The sequence below is a fragment of the Bombina bombina genome, chromosome 1, assembly GCF_027579735.1.
Source record: "Bombina bombina isolate aBomBom1 chromosome 1, aBomBom1.pri, whole genome shotgun sequence".
Classification (NCBI taxonomy): domain Eukaryota; kingdom Metazoa; phylum Chordata; class Amphibia; order Anura; family Bombinatoridae; genus Bombina; species Bombina bombina.
Genome location: NC_069499.1, coordinates 1,104,688,373 through 1,104,710,969, shown reverse-complemented (window position 1 = coordinate 1,104,710,969; position 22,597 = coordinate 1,104,688,373). Strand labels below are relative to the sequence as shown.

Below are 22,597 nucleotides of genomic sequence, written 5' to 3'. Positions count from 1 at the left end.
CTGGTAGCCAGGATCAATCAGGAGAGGGCATCGGTGATCTTGATAGCTCCTGCGTGGCCACGCAGGACTTGGTATGCAGACCTGGTGAATATGTCATCGGCTCCACCATGGAAGCTACCTTTGAGACGAGACCTTCTTGTTCAAGGTCCGTTCGAACATCCGAATCTGGTCTCACTCCAACTGACTGCTTGGAGATTGAACGCTTGATCTTATCAAAGCGAGGATTCTCAGATTCTGTCATTGATACTCTTGTTCAGGCCAGAAAGCCTGTAACTAGAAAAATTTACCACAAAATATGGAAAAAATATATCTGTTGGTGTGAATCTAAAGGATTCCCTTGGGACAAGGTAAAAATTCCTAAGTTTCTATCCTTTCTTCAAGAAGGTTTGGAGAAAGGATTATCTGCAAGTTCCTTGAAGGGACAGATTTCTGCCTTATCTGTGTTACTTCACAAAAAGCTGGCAGCTGTGCCAGATGTTCAAGCCTTTGTTCAGGCTCTGGTTAGAATCAAGCCTGTTTACAAACCTTTGACTCCTCCTTGGAGTCTCAATTTAGTTCTTTCAGTTCTTCAGGGGGTTCCGTTTGAACCCTTACATTCCGTTGATATTAAGTTATTATCTTGGAAAGTTTTGTTTTTGGTTGCAATTTCTTCTGCTAGAAGAGTTTCAGAATTATCTGCTCTGCAGTGTTCTCCTCCTTATCTGGTGTTCCATGCAGATAAGGTGGTTTTACGTACTAAACCTGGTTTTCTTCCGAAAGTTGTTTCTAACAAAAACATTAACCAGGAGATAGTCGTGCCTTCTTTGTGTCCGAATCCAGTTTCAAAGAAGGAACGTTTGTTGCACAATTTGGATGTTGTTCGTGCTCTAAAAATTCTATTTAGATGCTACAAAGGATTTTAGACAAACATCTTCCTTGTTTGTTGTTTATTCTGGTAAAAGGAGAGGTCAAAAAGCAACTTCTACCTCTCTCTCTTTTTGGATTAAAAGCATCATCAGATTGGCTTACGAGACTGCCGGACGGCAGCCTCCTGACAGAATCACAGCTCATTCCACTAGGGCTGTGGCTTCCACATGGGCCTTCAAGAACGAGGCTTCTGTTGATCAGATATGTAAGGCAGCGACTTGGTCTTCACTGCACACTTTTACTAAATTTTACAAATTTGATACTTTTGCTTCTTCTGAGGCTATTTTTGGGAGAAAGGTTTTGCAAGCCGTGGTGCCTTCCATCTAGGTGACCTGATTTGCTCCCTCCCTTCATCCGTGTCCTAAAGCTTTGGTATTGGTTCCCACAAGTAAGGATGACGCCGTGGACCGGACACACCTATGTTGGAGAAAACAGAATTTATGTTTACCTGATAAATTACTTTCTCCAACGGTGTGTCCGGTCCACGGCCCGCCCTGGTTTTTTAATCAGGTCTGATAATTTATTTTCTTTAACTACAGTCACCACGGTATCATATGGTTTCTCCTATGCAAATATTCCTCCTTTACGTCGGTCGAATGACTGGGGAAGGCGGAGCCTAGGAGGGATCATGTGACCAGCTTTGCTGGGCTCTTTGCCATTTCCTGTTGGGGAAGAGAATATCCCACAAGTAAGGATGACGCCGTGGACCGGACACACCGTTGGAGAAAGTAATTTATCAGGTAAACATAAATTCTGTTTTTGTACAGGCCTTGGTTAGAATCAAGCCTGTTTACAGACCCTTGACTCCTCCCTGGAGTCTAAATTTAGTTCTTTCAGTTCTTCAAGGGGTTCCGTTTGAACCCTTACATTCCTTAGATATCAAGTTACTATCTTGGAAAGTTTTGTTTTTGGTTGCTATTTCTTCTGCTAGAAGAGTTTCTGAATTATCTGCTTTGCAGTGTGACCCACCCTATCTGGTGTTCCATTCAGATAAGGTTGTTTTGCAAACCAAGCCTGGTTTTCTTCCAAAAGTTGTTTCCAACAAGAACATTAACCAGGAAATAGTTGTTCCTTCTTTGTGTCCGAATCCAGTTTCAAAGAAGGAACGTTTGTTACACAATTTAGATGTAGTCCGTGCTTTAAAGTTCTATTTAGAAGCAACAAAGGATTTCAGACAAACTTCTTCTTTGTTTGTGGTTTATTCTGGGAAGAGGAGAGGTCAAAAAGCTACTGCTACCTCTCTTTCTTTCTGGCTGAAAAGCATCATCCGATTGGCTTATGAGACTGCCGGACGGCAGCCTCCTGAACGAATCACAGCTCACTCTACTAGGGCTGTGGCTTCCACATGGGCCTTCAAGAACGAGGCTTCTGTTGATCATATATGTAAGGCAGCGACTTGGTCTTCTCTGCACACTTTTGCCAAATTCTACAAATTTGATACTTTTGCTTCTTCGGAGGCTATTTTTGGGAGAAAGGTTTTGCAAGCCGTGGTGCCTTCTGTTTAGGTAACCTGATTTGCTCCCTCCCTTCATCCGTGTCCTAAAGCTTTGGTATTGGTTCCCACAAGTTATGGATGACGCCGTGGACCGGACACACCAATGTTGGAGAAAACAGAATTTATGCTTACCTGATAAATTACTTTCTCCAGCGGCGTGTCCGGTCCACGGCCCGCCCTGGTTTTTTAATCAGGTTTGAAAAATTTCTTTCTCTATACACTACAGTCACCACGGCACCCTATAGTTTCTCCTTTTTTTCTCCTAACCGTCGGTCGAATGACTGGGGGGGGCGGAGTCTGGGAGGGACTATATGGACAGCTTTTGCTGTGCTCTTTGCCATTTCCTGTTGGGGAAGAGAATATTCCCACAAGTTATGGATGACGCCGTGGACCGGACACACCGTTGGAGAAAGTAATTTATCAGGTAAGCATAAATTCTGTTTTCTCTTGCAAGGTGTATCCAGTCCACGGATTCATCCTTACTTGTGGGATATTCTCCTTCCCTACAGGAAGTGGCAAAGAGAGCACACAGCAGAGCTGTCCATATAGCTCCCCCCCCCCAGCTCCACCCCCCAGTCATTCTCTTTGCCGCGTTAACGCACTAGGTTCTCTCTCAGGGAGGGTAAATTGAATGTGGTGTTAGAATTGTAGTTTTATATCTTCAATCAAGAGTTTATTTTTAAATGGTATCGGTTTGTACTATTTACTTTCTAGCAGAAAAGTGATGAAGATTTCTGCTGAGAGGAAAATGATTTTAGCATGCTGTAACTAAAATCCACTGCTGTTCCCACACAGGACTGAGGAGTACCAGAAAACTTCAGTTGGGGGGAACAGTTTGCAGACTTGACTGCAATGAGGTATGTTCAGTCATTTATTTCTAGACAAGACTGAGATAATGCTAGAAGACTGACAAGATCCCCATGTGGGGAGGGTAAGCTATGTTCTGAGACTTAGTATAGAATTGAATGCTTACATGACAGGGCTAAATAGGCTGGTTGACACTAATGCAGGGTAATTGATTATTTATTAAGAAATACTCATTGGAGACACCTTTTTAAGCACTTTGGAGTGTTTTACTGGGGTTATTATCCACATGGCATAAATTTAGTCACTTAGAAGTGATTTTTGTAGGCCTCACAACTCCGGAGTGGAGTGGGAGAGGCCTAATTTAGCTTGAAAGACAAGTTCATGCTGCTTCACATGGAGGGCCCTGCTGCTGATTGAGTGCCTAGAAGAAGCTTTGTTTCCCCAAAACTGATCCCTAAGGGCAGGTAGGGCCACAGCAGTAAGCTGTGGCAAGGTGCTGTAGTTTGTTAACCGGTTGTTGGCTTTAGGCTGCTCCGGTTTGGCCATTAAGGGGTTAATCGTTTCGAAACTTGCTGTGCAATCATATTAAAGCCTTAGGTACATACTGTGAAAATTTCAAAAGGATTGGTGCATTTTTCAATGTTTTGTAAAATTGTGTGCTCTTGTTGGCTTTAGGCTGCTCCGGTTTGGTCATTAAGGGGGTAATAGTTCTGAAACTTGCTGTGCAATCATATTAAAGCCTTAGGTACATACTGTGAAAATTTCAAAAGGATTGGTGCATTTTTCACTGTTTTGTAAAATTGTGTGCTCTTTTTATTTCTTAAAGGCACAGTAACGTTTTTTTCAAATTGTGTTTTTTATTTGATTAAAGTGTTTTCCAAGCTTGCTTGTGTATGCTACTAGTCTGTTAAACATGTTTGACACTAAGGAAAATCCTTGTTCAATGTGTTTAGAAGCCATGGTGGAACCCCCTCTCAGAATGTGTCTCAATTGCACTAATATGTCTATACACTTAAAGATCATATTGTTGCACTTAAAAATGTGGTCCAAGATGATTCTCAGACTGAAGGTAATGAGGATAGTCCGTCTAACTCTCCCCATGTGTCACAACCAGTTACGCCCGCGCAAGCGACGCTTAGTGCCTCTAGTGCGTCTGCCCCTATTACATTGCAACAACTAGCGACAGTTATGGATAATTCCCTTGCAGCCTTTCTATCCAAACTGCCAGTTTTTCCTACAAAGCGTGATAGCTCTGTTTTAAGAACAGATTATGAGCAGTCTGAAGCTTTGGTAGCCTTATCTGATGTACCCTCACAACGCTCTGAAATGGAGGTGAGGGATTTGATGTCTGATGGAGAAATTTCCGATTCAGGAAAGGTTTCTCATCGGGCAGAGTCAGATTCATTAGCATTTAAGTTTAAATTGGAACACCTCCGCGTTTTGCTCAGGGAGGTATTCGCTACTCTGGAAGATTGTGACCCTATGGTGGTCCCAGAGAAGTTGTGTAAAATGGACAAGTACCTAGAGGTTCCTGTATACACTGATGCATTTCCGATCCCTAAGAGGGTTGCGGATATTGTTACTAGGGAGTGGGATAGACCAGGTGTCCCTTTTGTCCCCCCACCTATTTTTAAGAAAATGTTCCCCATAACTGACCCTAGGCTGGACTCGTGGCAGACGGTCCCTAAGGTAGACGGGGCTGTTTCGACACTTGCTAAGCGCACAACCATACCAATTGAAGACAGTTGTGTTTTTAAAGATCCTATGGATAAAAAGTTAGAAGGTTTACTTAAGAAAATCTTTGTTCAACAAGGCTTTCTTCTCCAACCTATTGCCTGCATTGTTCCTGTAACTACTGCAGCGGCTTTCTGGTTTGAGGCGATGGAGGAGTCGCTCCAGACGGAGACCTCATATGACGAAATTATGTTTAGAATTAAGGCTCTAAAGCTGGCTAATTCATTTATCACAGATGCCGCTTTGCAATTAGCTAAGTTGGCGGCAAAAAATTCAGGCTTCGCCATTATGGCACGCAGAGCGCTTTGGCTCAAGTCATAGTCGGCCGATGTGTCGTCAAAATCCAAATTGTTAAATATCCCTTTCAAGGGAAAGACCCTTTTCGGGCCAGAATTGAAAGAGATTATTTCAGAAATCACCGGGGGAAAGGGCCATGCTCTCCCCTAGGACAAGCCTTTAAGGCTAAAAACAACGCTAATTTTCGTTCCTTTCGTAATTTCAGGAGCGGTCCCGCTTCAGCCTCTACAGCTGCAAAGCAAGAGGGTAACGCTTCACAGCCCAAGGCAACCTGGAAGCCTTATCAGGGCTGGAACAAGGGTAAACAGGCCAAAAAGCCTGCAGCTGCTACCAAGACAGCATGACGGGGTAGCCCCCGATCCGTAACCGGATCTAGTAGGGGGCAGACTTTCTCTCTTCTCTCAGGCCCGGGCAAGAGATGTTCTCGATCCCCGGGCTTTAGAGATTGTTACCCAGGGATATCTTCTAGAATTCAAGGACTCCCCTCCAAGGGGAAGCTTCCATATTTCTCGTCTGTCTACAGACACGACAAAGAAAGAGGCGTTCTTACGCTGTGTAGAAGACCTACATACAATGGGAGTGATCCACCCAGTTCCAATTGCGGAACAAGGGCTGGGGTTTTACTCAAACCTGTTTGTGGTTCCCAAAAAAGAAGGAACTTTCAGACCAATCCTGGATCTCAAATTTCTAAACAAATTCCTCAGAGTCTCATCATTCAAGATGGAGACCATTCGGACAATCTTACCTATGATCCAGGAAGGTCAATATATGACTACCGTGGATCTAAAGGATGCGTACCTGCATATCCTAATCCACAAAGATCATCATCAGTTCCTCCGGTTCGCTTTTCTAGACAAGCATTACCAGTTCGTGGCTCTTCCATTCGGTTTAGCCACTGCTCCCAGAATTTTCACAAAGGTGCTAGGGTCCCTTCTGGCGGTTCTAAGACCGCGGGGCATAGCAGTGGCGCCTTATTTGGACGACATCTTAATTCAGGCGCCGTCTTTTCACAGAGCCAAGGCTCACACAGAGATTGTATTGGCCTTTCTAAGGTCTCACGGGTGGAAGGTGAACATCAAAAAGAGTTCCCTGTCCCCACTCACAAGGGTTCCCTTCCTAGGAACACCAATAGATTCGGTAGAAATGAAAATATTTCTGACGGAGGTCAGAAAGTTGAAACTTTTAACTACTTGCCGAGTTCTTCATTCCATTCCTCGGCCATCTGTAGCTCAATCTGAGGGCGATATTCAACACGCTTCAGGCATGGCCTCAACTAGATGCGGCCAAATTCATAAGATTTCAGTCGGACAACATTACGACTGTAGCTTACATCAATCATCAGGGGGGAACAAAGTGTTCTCTAGCGATGAGGGAAGTAACCAAAATAATCAGGTGGGCGGAGGCCCACTCCTGCCATCTCTCAGCAATTCACATCCCAGGTGTAGGCAACTGGGAGGCGGATTTTCTAAGTCGTCAGACTTTTCACCCGGGGGAGTGGGAACTCCACCTGGAGGTATTTGCCCAGCTGACTCAGCTATGGGGCATTCCAGAGTTGGACCTGATGGCGTCCCGTCAGAACACCAAGCTTCCTCTCTACGGATCCAGGTCCCGTACCCCGAGGCGGCATTGATAAATGCTCTAGCAGCGCCTTGGTCCTTCAATCTGGCTTATGTTTTCCCACCGTTTCCTCTTCTACCTAGTCTGATCGCCAGAATCAAGCAGGAGAAGGCGTCAGTGATTTTGATAGCGCCTGCGTGGCCACGCAGGACTTGGTATGCAGACCTAGTGGACATGTCATCTGTCCCACCATGGACACTGCCAATGAGGCAGGACCTTCTAATACAGGGTCCGTTCAAGCATCCAAATCTAGTTTCTCTACGTCTGACTGCTTGGAGATTGAACGCTTAATTCTTTCAAAGCGTTGTTTTAGTCAGTTATAGATACTCTGATCCAGGCTAAAAAGCCTGTCACCAGGAAAGTCTACCATAAGATATGGTGGAAATATCTTTGTTGGTGTGAATCCAAGGGTTACTCATGGAGTAAGATTAGGATTCCCAGGATATTGTCTTTTCTCCAAGACGGTTTGGAGAAAGGATTGTCGGCTAGTTCTTTAAAGGGACAGATATCTGCTCTGTCTATTCTTTTGCACAAGTGTCTGGCAGAGGTACCGGACGTTCAAGCGTTTGCACAGGCTTTAGTCAGAATCAAGCCTGTCTATAAACCTGTGGCTCCGCCATGGAGTCTAAATCTAGTTCTTTCAGTTCTTCAAGGGGTTCCGTTTGAACCTTTACATTCCATAGATATTAAGTTGTTATCTTGGAAAGTTTTGTTTTTGGTAGCTATCTCTTCTGCTCGAAGAGTCTTAGAATTATCTGCTTTACAGTGTGATTCACCTTATCTGGTGTTCCACGCAGATAAGGTAGTTTTGCGTACCAAACCTGGTTTTCTTCCTAAAGTTGTTTCTAACAAGAATATTAACCAGGAAATAGTTGTTCCTTCTCTGTGTCCTAACCCATCTTCGAAGAAGGAACGTCTTTGGCATAATCTTGATGTAGTTCGTGCTTTAAAGTTCTATTTACAAGCAACTAAGGATTTCAGACAAACATCTTCTTTGTTTGTTATCTATTCTGGTAAGAGGAGAGGTCAGAAAGCGACTGCTACCTCTCTTTCCTTTTGGATGAAAAGCATCATCCGTTTGGCCTATGAGACTGCTGGCCAGCAGCCTCCTGAAAGAATTACTGCTCATTCTACCAGAGCAGTGGCTTCCACATGGGCTTTCAAAAATGAGGCTTCTGTTGAACAGATTTGTAAGGCAGCGACTTGGTCTTCACTGCATACTTTTGCCAAATTTTATAAATTCAATACTTTTGCTTCTTCGGAGGCTATTTTTGGGAGAAAGGTTTTGCAAGCAGTGGTGCCTTCCGTTTAAGGTACCAGTCTTGTTCCCTCCCTTCATCCGTGTCCTAAAGCTTTGGTATTGGTATCCCACAAGTAAGGATGAATCAGTGGACTGGATACACCTTGCAAGAGAAAACAGAATTTATGCTTACCTGATAAATTACTTTCTCTTGCAGTGTATCCAGTCCACGGCCCGCCCTGGCAATTAAGTCAGGTAAAAAATTTTTTGTTTAAACTACAGTCACCACTGCACCCTATGGTTTCTCCTTTGGCTTCTTAACCTTTGGTCGAATGACTGGGGGGTGGAGCTGGGGGGGAGCTATATGGACAGCTCTGCTGTGTGCTCTCTTTGCCACTTCCTGTAGGGAAGGAGAATATCCCACAAGTAAGGATGAATCCGTGGACTGGATAGACCGCAAGAGAAAGTAATTTATCAGGTAAGCATAAATTCTGTTTTTCTTCTTAAACGGGAAGAGTCCACAGCTGCATTAATTACTTTTAGGAATTCAGAACCTGGCCACCAGGAGGAGGCAAAGACACCCCAGCCAAAGGCTTAAATACCTCCCCCACTTCCCTCATCCCCCAGTTATTCTTTGCCTTTCGTCACAGGAGGGTGGCAGAGAAGTGTCAGAAGATTTTTGTATGTTCTCTTATGGAGGGTAGTACTCTTCGAAATGGGACTGTAGTTTTAAGTAATCCTGTCAGCCTGTCAGTGAGAGCATGGATGAATGTTAGAGTCCAGAGATGCAGGGAGAGTCTTTCTGCGAAACCATCCCGACTCATGTTAACAGCTCCATAGCAATCAGCGTTGACGAGTTTCGCTGCCTGCTTTCTTCTCTCAAGTCCATGTCAGAAGCAAGGTTATTATCTGTCACACTTGAATGGCCGTGTTCCTGTTCCACAGTTTTGATTCCGGTAAGATTGTTTCATTTTACTTCGATGATGTGAATAAGTAATGTAAACGAAGAGTCAGGGTCTCAGTGGGGCTCCTTTATCTTTGTAAGGAATCAAGAGTTAATATCTCCTGAGGGGGTGGTTATTGAACAGGGGGGACTTTAATCATGTTTATTACGTGATTCTGTTTGCTAATGTGTAGTGTCACTTTGGCTCGTGGCTAGATCGGAACATAACGGCCTTGTCTTGTCAGGCTGCACAGCCCTTGTAGGCCTTGGCGCGTTTTTCTATGTCCTGCACGGTGCACCTTGTGACGAGGCATGCTCACGCTTCTGTGCTCCATTTCAGTATTCCTTACCGTGAGGCGATGGAGAGAGTCTGTTTCGCTAGCTGTCAGGGTCTCAGGAGGTGGTGAGTGCTCCAGTCATTGTGGATCTAAGGTGCCATTTTCTATTTTTCTATCCATAATTTCTATATACCAAGTTATGGAGGATTCTGATTTTTTGGAGACGGATGTCTCTGATTCAGATTCTACTTCTTGTAAAGAGTATGAAATGGCCCGGGTAATCCATGCCCATCAGTTATGTTCCGAATGCCGCTCTAGAGTGCTCTCTTCTCCCGATACAGGGAACTTAGAGTCCGCCGAGCCATCCGCCCCTGGGGATCCCATATCCCATCTGGCGCGTCCCCTAGAACCTTCTTTGGCTACGCAAGCAGGTGTTCCTAATTCCGTTACCCCTTCTCTGGGAGGTGACTTGTTTCCTCCAGAGATTACAGCATGGTTCCACATGGCCATATTTATGGCCCTGGCGCATTTACATCTTCCAGATGAGGTGTTGCTGAGATACTGTCCGTGTAATGCTACCCGGGGCTCGTCAGGCGTGGGATCGTCTGGGTCAGATCAACCATCTGGGAAGTGGTTTCCTCTGAATCTTCAGGGGCCCAACCCTCAGGGTCATCAGTTGCCCCGGCAGAGGTAAGTCTTGCTTTTTGTTATAGACTGGCGCGCCTTTGTGTCCTGCTATGGCATGTTTTGGCAGTGCTGGAGGATCCCAGTACTAATAGGTTGAGGGATCCTCGGTCTTCTGTTTCAGATGGCAAGCTGGGTTAGACGTGTCGGGATAAAGTTAATCTCCTGGTCGGCTCCAATTTTCCTTTCTTTTTTGGGTATCTTATTCCAGTTATGAGCTTTGGAAGAATGGGGTCTCTGATTGGCTGGTCATGTTGGTGTACCCATTCTTCACCTGTGTGTGCTGCCCTCCTTTTTATTTGATCTGGTTAGGATGTGTTTTATTTATTTTTTAAGAAGCTCATGTCTGTTATAATTTTCCGTTAGGAAATATTTCTTCTCTGGAATTTCATACTAGCGATTTTGTGGTCGCTTGGGCACTTCAGCGGAAGTCGCATGTTAAGGTGTTAGTACATTGTTATGTCTTTAGATCCTTTTATCGATTCCTCTTGGAGTCTTAAATTTTCTGTGGCCTGGGTCAGTTTTGAGTGCCCTATCTAGCAGTCTGGTCCTGATAGGGCGCTATCTATGTTGCTTACGGTCTATATAATCCATGTGGTGCAGGTGTAACTGGCTGAGTGGTGAGTTATTCACTCTGATGAGGAGTTTATTCTTGGTGTCTCTTCAGATCGAATAATGCTTTGCTTTTTGCTAAGAGTTTTCGTGAAGTGACCCTTCCATGAGTTTCCATAGATTTTTTTGGGCTCTGCCCATGCAGGACTAAAACATGGTAGAGGAAGCCTTTGTTCCCAAACGTCAGGGTGGTTCGCGTTATGGCTTTGGGTGAGGCATAAGGGGATTGTACTCAGTCTTAACTGTCCTGTTCCTTGTGGGCGGGGATCCAGAGCGGATCCTACTAGGGATCAATCTGGGCGATTTTCCTTGTTCTTCTGTTTTGAGGTTCTCCTCTTGGAATCCGTTTTCCTTGATGATGGTATCTTTTCCTTCGGGTTGAGGTTGATGGGCCTTTTGTCCCCTTCCTTGGGGTTGGCTTCAGGTCATCTCTCTCTGGAAGTTAAATCCTTTTGGTTATTCTACTTCCTGGATCTCGTCTGCTCCCATATTTTTGGCAGATTTACAGATTAGGTTGTCTCCTCTTTTTTCATGTGTTGCCCCTGCTTAGGCGTTTTTGGGGTTTTTCCTGCCAAGGGTTAGGATACATGTTCCTTCTTCAATTCTCAAGCTGTAGGGGTATCAGGGAAGTGGATCCTGAGGATCTTGGAGACTTTTGTTAGTTTCTCTATCCAGTTTCTATGTGGCATAGTGGTTAGCTCCACCGCACCTGAAGAAGGAGGTTGCAAGTTTGAATCCAGGTAAAGCTCCTGTTTTCTCATCCGTCTTGTGATTCTGGTGACAGCTAGCATTCCTAAGCAGTTTTCTGTTTCCTCGTACGTTGCTTAGTCTTTGGACTTAGTGGAAGTTGTCCCTAGAGCCTTAGGGCATCCAGAGTGGCTGTGTGGTTTCCCCATTGCCTATCATCCTTTATGTTGGGAGTTGTATCCCGCTGTGGGTGTCCTAAGCTCATTGTGTATGGGACATTTAGTGAGAGTTCAGTGTCCAAGGTGTTTTGGATATGACTGTGATTCCATTGCCTGGGGTGCAAGGTCTATTCCGGATGGGGTAACCTAGTGGTTCCTCAGGGGTTATTAAATATTTAAGCCGGCTCCGAGTTTTCGGGTGCCCGGGTTTGTTTGTCCTGTCTTTGACTGGAATTTTGGGGGTCTGTATCCAGATCCTTTAGGACTGGTTCGGGACGGCCCAGTTTTCCGGTTCCGGGACGTCTTCTGTCCCTACGGGCGTATTTTTCTCTCTTACAGGGAGATTTAGACTTCTTACTGGGCTGCTTAGTGGGGTTGTTCCCCCTGCCTTATGTGCGGGATGTCAGTGTGAAGGGGTGGATTTCTTGTGCCATGCCTTTACTGTAGTTCCTGTAGAGGGTCTGCTTTTGGGAGTACCCTTCGTCTTCAGGAAGGAGCTGTGTTATCATTATCAGTCACTTTGGTGCTGGGTCCGTTGCCGGAATGAGAGTCAGGGCTCTGTCTGATCTGTTGATCTTAGCCATGTATCATAGTTATTGTGAGCCTTCCTTAAGTGAGAGGCTTTGCGGTGGATCCCTCTCTACCGGTTTCTGGGTTCTGTTCTTTTTTGGTAAGGTGCTGTCCTGCACCTTTTCGTAGTTCTTCTGAAGAAGATCCTGTGTGGTTTCATAGCTAGTTCGTCTTTGTAGCAGGTCGCCGGGGACGGTTTGTCTTCGGTTGCTCTATTCTGGCTGCGAGTATGGAATGGGTGTGGATGTTTCCCTTTTCTTCTGATCGGGGGTGAGTTTAATTTTGCGGGCTGCGTGACTTTGTCTCATCAGAGGCTTTTGGCTCGGTCGAGTCTAATAACCTGAGCGGCGGTCTCTAGCAAGGGCCTTGCTGGTTTTAACTGTTGGGCAGTTATCTCTGCCTTTTTCCTTGTTGCCCTTTGGCTTCTAGTGAAGCAGTTTTTTCTTTCGGGAATTTTGGGTGTTTTAGGCTGTGGTGCCCTCAGAAGGGGACGCTTTTTGTACCTGCCCGTTTTGCATTCAGTGTCCTCTATAGCTTGGGTATTGTTTTTCCAAAAGTAGTGAATGCAGCTGTGGACTCTTCCCGTTTTAAGAAGAAAAACTTAAATTATGCTTACCTGATCATTTTCTGACGGGAAGAGTCCACAGCTCCCCGCCCACGTTTTTAACAAGGGGAGGCCGTATTTTTTGTTTCTTCTGGTACCTTTTTCACCCTGATATTTCTCCTACTGTTCCTTGTTCCCTCGGCAGAATGACTTGGGGATGAGGGAAGTGGGGGAGGTATTTAAGCCTTTGGCTGGGGTGTCTTTGCCTCCTCCTGGTGGCCAGGTTCTAAATTCCCAAAAGTAATTAATGCAGCTCTGGACTCTTCCCATCAGAAGAAAAGAAAATTATCAGGTAAGCATAATTTAAGTTATTGTATCTTTTTCCTTATTATCAGTCCCTGGTCACCTACCCAGCAGACTTGACAGTTGTGTGGTACTGCCAATAATAGAGGCACCTCATGCCCTATTTATTTCAACACACTGCTGCTTTAAACCTGGATCAAAGCAACAATGCAAGAGCACGCTGGTGTTAAAATACATAGGGCATGTGGTGCCTCTGTTATTGGTGGAACCACATGCTTGTCAAATCTGAAAAGAAAAGGGTCAACAAAATCATGAGCTACATTTTCATAAATATATGTGTGTGTGTGTGTGTGTATATATATATATATATATATATATATATATATATATATATACATACACAGGTGAAACTCGAAAAATTAGAATATAGTGCAAAAGTTCATTTATTTCACTAATGCAACTTAAAAGTTGAAACTAATATATGACATAGACTCATTACATGCAAAGCAAGATAGTTCAAGCCGTGATTTGTCATAATTGTGATGATTATGGCCTGCAGCTCATGAAAACCCCAAATCCACAATCTCAGAATATTACATGCAATCAATAAAACAATGATTGTACATAGAACAATATCGGACCTCTGAAAAGTATAAGCATGCATACTGTATGTACTCAGTACTTGGTTTGGGCCCCTTTTGCAGCAATTACTGCCTCAATGCGGTGTGGCATGGAAGCTATCAGCCTGTGGCACTGCTGAGGTGTTATGGAAGACCAGGAAGCTTAAATAGCGGCCTTCAGCTCTTCTGCATTGTTTGGTCTCATGTCTCTCATCTTTCTCTTGGCAATGCCCCATAGATTCTCTATGGGGTTCAGATCAGGTGAGTTTACTGGCCAATCAAGCACAGTAATCCCACGGTCATTGAACCAGGTTTTGGTGCTTTTGGCAGTGTGGGCAGGTGCCAAGTCCTGCTGGAAAATGAAGTCAGCATCCCCATAGAGCTTGTCTGCGGAAGGAAGCATGAAGTGCTCCAAAATCACCTGGTAGACGGCTGTGTTGACCCTGGACTTAATGAAGCACAGTGGACCAACAACAGCAGATGACATGGTTCCCCAAATCAACACAGACTGTGGAAACTTCACACTGGACTTCAAGCATCTTGCAGTGTGTGTCTCTCCATTTTTCCTCCATACTCTGGGTCCTTGGTTTCCAAATGAGATGCAAAATTTGCTCTCATCAGAAAAGAGAACTTCGGACCACTGAGAAACAGACCAGGTCTGTTTTTCTTTATCCCCGGTAAGACGCTTCTGACGTTGTTTGTTGTTCGGGAGTGGCTTGACAAGAGGAATACGACATTTGAAGCCCATATCCAGGATCCGTCTGTGTGTGGTGGCTCTTGATGCACTGACTCCAGCCTGAGACCTTGTGAAAGTCCCCAACACTTTTGAATGGCCTTTTCCTGACAATCCTCTCCAGGCTGCGGTCATCCCTGCTGCTTGTGCACCTTTTTCTTCCAAACTTTTCCCTTCCACATAACTTTCTATTAATGTGCTTTGATACAGCACTTTGGGAACATCCAACTTCTTTTGCAATTACCTTTTGAGGCTTTCCCTCCTTATGGAGGGTGTCAATGATGGTTTTCTGCACAACGGTCAGGTCAGCAGTCTTTCCCATGATTGTGATTCCTACTGAACCAGACTGAGAGACCATTTAAAGGCTCAGGAACCCTTTGCAGGTGTTATAGCTTAATTAGCTGATTAGAGTGGGACACTTTGAGCCTAGACTATTGCACCTTTTCACAATATTCTAATTTTCTGAGATTGTGGATTTGGGGTTTTCATCTTCAAGTCAGAAGCACTCTCACCAAACCAGTCAGTTAGGCACCAGGGTGCAAATAATAATAAGCTGCCAAGAAAAAAGCACTCTCTGGTTTTGAAAATAAAAAGTATTACCTTCCTAAGATAGGGAGAGTCCACAGCTTTATTCCTTACTGTTGGGAAATACAACACAAGGCTACCAGGAGGAGGCAAAAAAAACAGCCAAAGGCTTAAATATCCCTCCCACTTCCTCATTACCCCAGTCATTCTTTGCTTTTCCTCACGTTAGGAGGTGGCAAAGAAGTGTCAGAAGATTCAGAGAGTCCTGAAAAAGGGTATCTGCCCTTCAAGATAGGACTGGAGTTGTAAGTAATCATGTCAACCTCTCAGTGAGAGTATTGATGAAAGTTAGAGTGGGGAGATGCAGGGAGAGTTTTTCTGCAAAACCATCCAGACTACTGCTAACAGCTCCTAAGCAATCAGTGTTGACAAATTTCACTCTCTGCTTTCTCTCACTCAAGTCCATGTCAGGAGCGCTGCTATAAGACTGTCACACTTGAGATGCTTTGTTCTGTTCCACAGCATGGATCCTGGAGGTAAGATTGTTTCAATTTTTACACATAAAAAGCTATAACAGGGTCACAGTGTGGCTCCTTTATACCTTGATAGGATCCAGGGTATCAGTATATATAGAATATACTGAGTTTTGGTTGTCTGAGTAACACTTCCTATCAATTAAACAGTGGTATGTGCAGTGTTGTATTAAATGTGCTACAGGCACTAGTTCTAAATCAAGTGGGTTTTGTGACAGTGAGGATAACGTCAAGTAGCTGTAGCCTACAGTTATTCTTACTGTCTTATTATAACCCTTAAGGAAAGTGGCAAGTTCAATCAGGGGAACTGCACTAATAACTTTCAGGCAAGGTACGTGTAATAGGATGTTAGTAATGGTGGTAAACTTAAGGTAACACTTAGCAGATTAACTTGATACACATATAACGTTCTGGCAATAGTACGAGATACAAGAATATGGCAAATAACAGTTCAGCATACGACCTGATAATCCCTGCTGTGTGCAATCACTGGAAAGCTGTACGGTGGAGAGAGAGTTTAGCTGAGCCTGCAGGCAGATGGCAGCAGTGCTGGTTTGTGCGACTGCACGAGTTGAAGTCCGGCTGCTGCTGATGACGAGGGTAAGTAAACTGTCACACCGCGATGAGTGCGGGGTCTGTAGTGATCCGTGGAACGTCAGGGAGACTTCCGGATTGTGACCGTTAGCTGCTTGAGGCTAGAGGAAAAGGCTAAGTTGCCAATAGGCTAGAGTACAACACACCTACTGACGGTGCAGGAAACAATAATCCAGCAAAGCTTGCTGGGACTGATGGACTTAAGTACAGGTAAAAAGGTAAAAGAGCTCCTGACATAGATCCCCCCCCAAGGATAACCACTGCGTGGGTCAAGGACCAGGTCTGTCTGGATGCCGCCGGTGGAACAAGGAGACACACCTGGGAGCTTAAACAGAGGAGGCAGGCTCCCAGGAGTCCTCGTCATGATCATACCCTTTCCAATGAATGAGATATTCCAGGATGTCTCGTCGGCGTCTAGAATCCAGAATAGCCTGCACCTCATAATCCACATCTGGTGGTTGGTTGAGGTCATGTGAAATGGAGTGAGGTTTCACATCTTTGGAGAGACAGGGTTTTACAAGAGAGACATGGAAAGTTGAATTAAGTTTGTATGAGTCCAGAAGTGGTAGGGTAACAGCAAGATTGGAGACAGCCCATATCGGGAATGGTCCGATGAATAGTTTACTTAGTTTCCTCGAAGGCGTGTGCAATCTGAGATTTTTGGTGGAGAGCCAAACTAGCTGTCCCACCTGGTATTTGGGTTGTGGACTATGGCGTAAGTCATATTTCTTATGAGAGGCCTGAGCTAGTTTGATGTTATCCTGGATGATGGTGAAAGTCTGTGAGATTTTATTGACTGTGTCGTTCACTTGTGGATTGGGAGATGGAATATAAGGGGAATAGTTGATCCTAGGATGTATGCCACAGTTGATGTAGAAAGGGCTATAGGCTGTTGAAGAGTTAGTGGCGTTATTGTATGCAAATTCCGCTAATTGTAAATGCCTTGCCCAGGTATCCTGGTGGTTTGAGCAAAAGCAGCGAAGGTATTGCTCAAGCCACTGGTTAGTCCGTTCTGCTTGACCATTAGTCTGTGGGTGGTAAGAGGTTGCAATTTTTTGAGTGATCTGTAAAGACTGGCAAAGTTGTTTCCAGAATCTAGACGTGAATTGTGAACCCCTGTTGGTGAGTATGACAGTAGGTAAGCCATTGAGCCGGACTATCTCCTTGATGAACAATTCACAAGTCTGGTGGGCGGTAGGTAGTCCAATAGCTGGTATAAAATGTGCCATTTTGGACAGCATATCGACCACAACCAAGATTGTAGTGTAGGAGGATGATTTCGGTAGGTCGACAATAAAATCCATGGCAATGTCAGACCACAGTGATTTGGGGACCGTGTAAGGCTGCAAAAGACCGACTGGGTACTGATGTGAAGGCTTGGAAGTTGCACAAATGGAACAATGTGAAATGTAATCCTTGAGTGAGTTGGTCATCGAGGGCCACCAACAAGATCGTCTGAGTATCTCCAAAGTTTTCCGAGCTCCCAGATGTCCAGTAAGAGGGGAGTCATGGCTAGACCTGAGGAGCTCTGGTCTGTATTCTACTGGTATGTAGGGCTGGTCTCTGTGGTAATAAAGTCCGTTCTGTTTCATATGTAGAAGCTGAAGTGGAATGGTAGAGTCAAGTAGCTAGGACTTCCTTAGATCTGGGTGATGGTTAATAAGCAATCCAAGAAATTTTGATTTAGGTATTACAGTAGTAGGAACATCTTGCATAAGACGTCTGGTATCTCTTCTGGAGAGTGCATCTGCCTTTCCGTTTTTGAGTACCTGGTCGGTATGTTATTACAAAATCAAAACGGGAAAAACATAATTTATGCTTACCTGATAAATTCCTTTCTTCTGTTGTGTGATCAGTCCACGGGTCATCATTACTTCTGGGATATAACTCCTCCCCAACAGGAAATGCAAGAGGATTCACCCAGCAGAGCTGCATATAGCTCCTCCCCTCTACGTCAGTCCCAGTCATTCGACCAAGAATCAACGAGAAAGGAGTAACCAAGGGTGAAGTGGTGACTGGAGTATAATTTAAAAGATATTTACCTGCCTTAAAACAGGGCGGGCCGTGGACTGATCACACAACAGAAGAAAGGAATTTATCAGGTAAGCATAAATTATGTTTTCTTCTGTTATGTGTGATCAGTCCACGGGTCATCATTACTTCTGGGATACCAATACCAAAGCAAAAGTACACGGATGACGGGAGGGATAGGCAGGCTCATTATACAGAAGGAACCACTGCCTGAAGAACCTTTCTCCCAAAAATAGCCTCCGAAGAAGCAAAAGTGTCAAATTTGTAAAATTTGGAAAAAGTATGAAGCGAAGACCAAGTTGCAGCCTTGCAAATCTGTTCAACCGAGGCCTCATTCTTAAAGGCCCAAGTGGAAGCCACAGCTCTAGTGGAGTGAGCTGTAATTCTTTCAGGAGGCTGCTGTCCAGCAGTCTCATAGGCTAAACGTATTATGCTACGAAGCCAAAAAGAGAGAGAGGTAGCAGAAACTTTTTGACCTCTCCTCTGTCCAGAATAAACGACAAACAGGGAAGAAGTTTGGCGAAAATCTTTAGTTGCCTGCAAGTAGAACTTGAGGGCACGAACTACATCCAAATTGTGTAGAAGACGTTCCTTCTTTGAAGAAGGATTTGGACACAAGGATGGAACAACAATCTCTTGATTGATATTCCTGTTAGTGACTACCTTAGGTAAGAACCCAGGTTTAGTACGCAGAACTACCTTGTCTGAGTGAAAAATCAGATAAGGAGAATCACAATGTAAGGCTGATAACTCAGAGACTCTTCGAGCCGAGGAAATAGCCATTAAAAACAGAACTTTCCAAGATAACAACTTTATATCAATGGAATGAAGGGGTTCAAACGGAACACCCTGTAAAACGTTAAGAACTAAGTTTAAACTCCATGGCGGAGCAACAGCTTTAAACACAGGCTTGATCCTAGCTAAAGCCTGACAAAAGGTCTGGACGTCTGGATTTTCTGACAGACGCCTGTGTAACAAGATGGACAGAGCTGAAATCTGTCCCTTTAATGAACTAGCTGATAAACCCTTTTCTAAACCTTCTTGTAGAAAGGACAATATCCTAGCGATCCTAACCTTACTCCAGGAGTAACCTTTGGATTCGCACCAGTATAGGTATTTACGCCATATTTTATGGTAAATCCTTCTGGTAACAGGCTTCCTAGCCTGTATCAGGGTATCAATAACCGACTCAGAAAAACCACGTTTTGATAAAATCAAGCGTTCAATTTCCAAGCAGTCAGCTTCAGAGAAGTTAGATTTTGATGTTTGAATGGACCCTGTATCAGAAGGTCCTGTCTTAGAGGTAGAGACCAAGGCGGACAGGATGACATGTCCACTAGATCTGCAAACCAAGTCCTGCGTGGCCATGCAGGCGCTATTAGAATCACTGATGCTCTCTCCTGTTTGATTTTGGCAATCAATCGAGGAAGCAGCGGGAAGGGTGGAAACACATAAGCCATCCCGAAGTTCCAAGGTGCTGTCAAAGCATCTATCAGAACCGCTCCCGGATCCCTGGATCTGGACCCGTAGTGAGGAAGTTTGGCGTTCTGGCGAGACGCCATGAGATCTATCTCTGGTTTGCCCCAACGTCGAAGTATTTGGGCAAAGACCTCCGGATGAAGTTCCCACTCCCCCGGATGAAAAGTCTGGCGACTCAAGAAATCCGCCTCCCAGTTCTCCACTCCCGGGATGTGGATTGCTGACAGGTGGCAAGAGTGAGACTCTGCCCAGCGAATTATCTTTGATACTTCCATCATTGCTAGGGAGCTTCTTGTCCCTCCCTGATGGTTGATGTAAGCTACAGTCGTGATGTTGTCCGACTGAAACCTGATGAACCCCCGAGTTGTTAATTGGGGCCAAGCCAGAAGGGCATTGAGAACTGCTCTCAATTCCAGAATGTTTATTGGAAGGAGACTCTCCTCCTGATTCCATAGTCCCTGAGCCTTCAGAGAATTCCAGACAGCGCCCCAACCTAGTAGGCTGGCGTCTGTTGTTACAATTGTCCAGTCTGGTCTGCTGAATGGCATCCCCCTGGACAGGTGTGGCCGATAAAGCCACCATAGAAGAGAATTTCTGGTCTCTTGATTCAGATTCAGAGTAGGGGACAAATCTGAGTAATCCCCATTCCACTGACTTAGCATGCACAATTGCAGCGGTCTGAGGTGTAGGCGTGCAAAAGGTACTATGTCCATTGCCGCTACCATTAAGCCGATCACCTCCATGCATTGAGCTACTGACGGGTGTTGAATGGAATGAAGGACACGGCATGCATTTTGAAGCTTTGTTAATCTGTCTTCTGTCAGGTAAATCTTCATTTCTACAGAATCTATAAGAGTCCCCAAGAATGGAACTCTTGTGAGAGGAAAAAGAGAACTCTTCTTTTCGTTCACTTTCCATCCATGCGACCTTAGAAATGCCAGAACTAACTCTGTATGAGACTTGGCAGTTTGAAAGCTTGAAGCTTGAATTAGAATGTCGTCTAGGTACGGAGCTACCGAAATCCCTCGCGGTCTTAGTACCGCCAGAAGGGCACCCAGAACCTTTGTGAAGATTCTTGGAGCCGTAGCCAATCCGAATGGTAGAGCTACAAACTGGTAGTGCCTGTCTAAGAAGGCAAACCTTAGATACCGGTGATGATCTTTGTGAATCGGTATGTGAAGGTAAGCATCTTTTAAATCCACTGTGGTCATGTACTGACCCTTTTGGATCATGGGTAAGATTGTCCGAATAGTTTCCATTTTGAACGATGGAACTCTTAGGAATTTGTTTAGAATCTTTAAATCTAAGATTGGCCTGAAAGTTCCCTCTTTTTTGGGAACCACAAACAGGTTTGAGTAGAACCCGTGTCCTTGTTCCGACCGCGGAACCGGATGGATCACTCCCATTAATAACAGATCTTGTACACAGCGTAGAAACGCTTCTTTCTTTATCTGGTTTGTTGACAACCTTGACAGATGAAATCTCCCTCTTGGGGGAGATACTTTGAAGTCTAGAAGGTATCCCTGAGATATGATCTCTAGCGCCCAGGGATCCTGAACATCTCTTGCCCAGGCCTGGGCGAAGAGAGAAAGTCTGCCCCCCACTAGATCCGGTCCCGGATCGGGGGCTCTCGGTTCATGCTGTCTTTGGGGCAGCAGCAGGTTTCCTGGCCTGCTTGCTCTTGTTCCAGGACTGGTTAGGCTTCCAGCCTTGCCTGTAACGAGCCACAGCTCCCTCCTGTTTTGGTGCAGTGGAGGTTGATGCTGCTCCTGTTTTGAAATTCCGAAAGGGACGAAAATTAGACTGTCTAGCCTTAGCTTTGGCTTTGTCTTGAGGTAGGGCGTGGCCCTTACCTCCTGTAATGTCAGCGATAATTTCTTTCAAACCGGGCCCAAATAAAGACTGCCCCTTGAAAGGTATATTAAGTAATTTGGACTTAGAAGTAACATCAGCTGACCAGGATTTTAGCCACAGCGCCCTACGTGCCTGTATGGCGAATCCTGAGTTCTTAGCCGTAAGTTTGGTTAAATGTACTACGGCCTCCGAAATGAATGAATTAGCTAGTTTAAGGACTCTAAGCCTGTCCGTAATGTCGTCTAGCGTAGATGAACTAAGGTTCTCTTCCAGAGACTCAATCCAAAATGCTGCCGCAGCCGTAATCGGCGCGATACATGCAAGGGGTTGCAATATAAAACCTTGTTGAACAAACATTTTCTTAAGGTAACCCTCTAATTTTTTATCCATTGGATCTGAAAAGGCACAGCTATCCTCCACCGGGATAGTGGTACGCTTAGCTAAAGTAGAAACTGCTCCCTCCACCTTAGGGACCGTTTGCCATAAGTCCCGAGTGGTGGCGTCTATTGGAAACATCTTTCTAAATATTGGAGGGGGTGAGAACGGCACACCGGGTCTATCCCACTCCTTAGTAACAATTTCAGTTAGTCTCTTAGGTATAGGAAAAACGTCAGTACTCGCCGGTACCGCAAAGTATTTATCCAACCTACACAGTTTCTCTGGTATTGCAACGGTGTTACAATCATTGAGAGCTGCTAAGACCTCCCCTAGTAATACACGGAGGTTCTCCAATTTAAATTTAAAATTTGAAATATCTGAATCCAATCTGTTTGGATCAGAACCGTCACCCACAGAATGAAGCTCTCCGTCCTCATGCTCTGCAAGCTGTGACGCAGTATCAGACATGGCCCTAGTATTGTCAGCGCACTCTGTTCTCACCCCAGAGTGATCACGCTTGCCTCTTAGTTCTGGTAATTTAGACAAAACTTCAGTCATAACAGTAGCCATATCTTGTAATGTTATCTGTAATGGCCGCCCAGATGTACTAGGCGCCATAATATCACGCACCTCCCGGGCGGGAGATGCAGGTACTGCCGCGTGAGGCGAGTTAGTCGGCATAACTCTCCCCTCGCTGTTTGGTGAAATTTGTTCACATTGTACAGATTGACTTTTATTTAAAGTAGCATCAATACAGTTAGTACATAAATTTCTATTGGGCTCCACCTTGGCATTGGAACAAATGACACAGATATCTTCCTCTGAGTCAGACATGTTTAACACACTAGCAATAAACTTGCAACTTGGTTATAATCTTTTTTAGTAAAAACGTACTGTGCCTCAAAGAGGTACTAA

At 44.8% G+C, this 22,597-nt stretch overlaps 1 protein-coding gene and 1 non-coding gene across 2 annotated transcripts in view; both read left to right on the top strand.

Moving 5' to 3' along the window:
• CALCOCO2 (calcium binding and coiled-coil domain 2) overlaps nucleotides 1-22,597 on the top strand; it is a 147,650-nt gene that overhangs the window by 109,490 nt on the left and 15,563 nt on the right. The gene's annotated exons all lie outside the window — the stretch shown is intronic.
• LOC128646375 (U5 spliceosomal RNA) lies at nucleotides 10,650-10,761 on the top strand. The gene has a single exon (XR_008400307.1). It is a non-coding gene; the product is annotated as a U5 spliceosomal RNA (small nuclear RNA).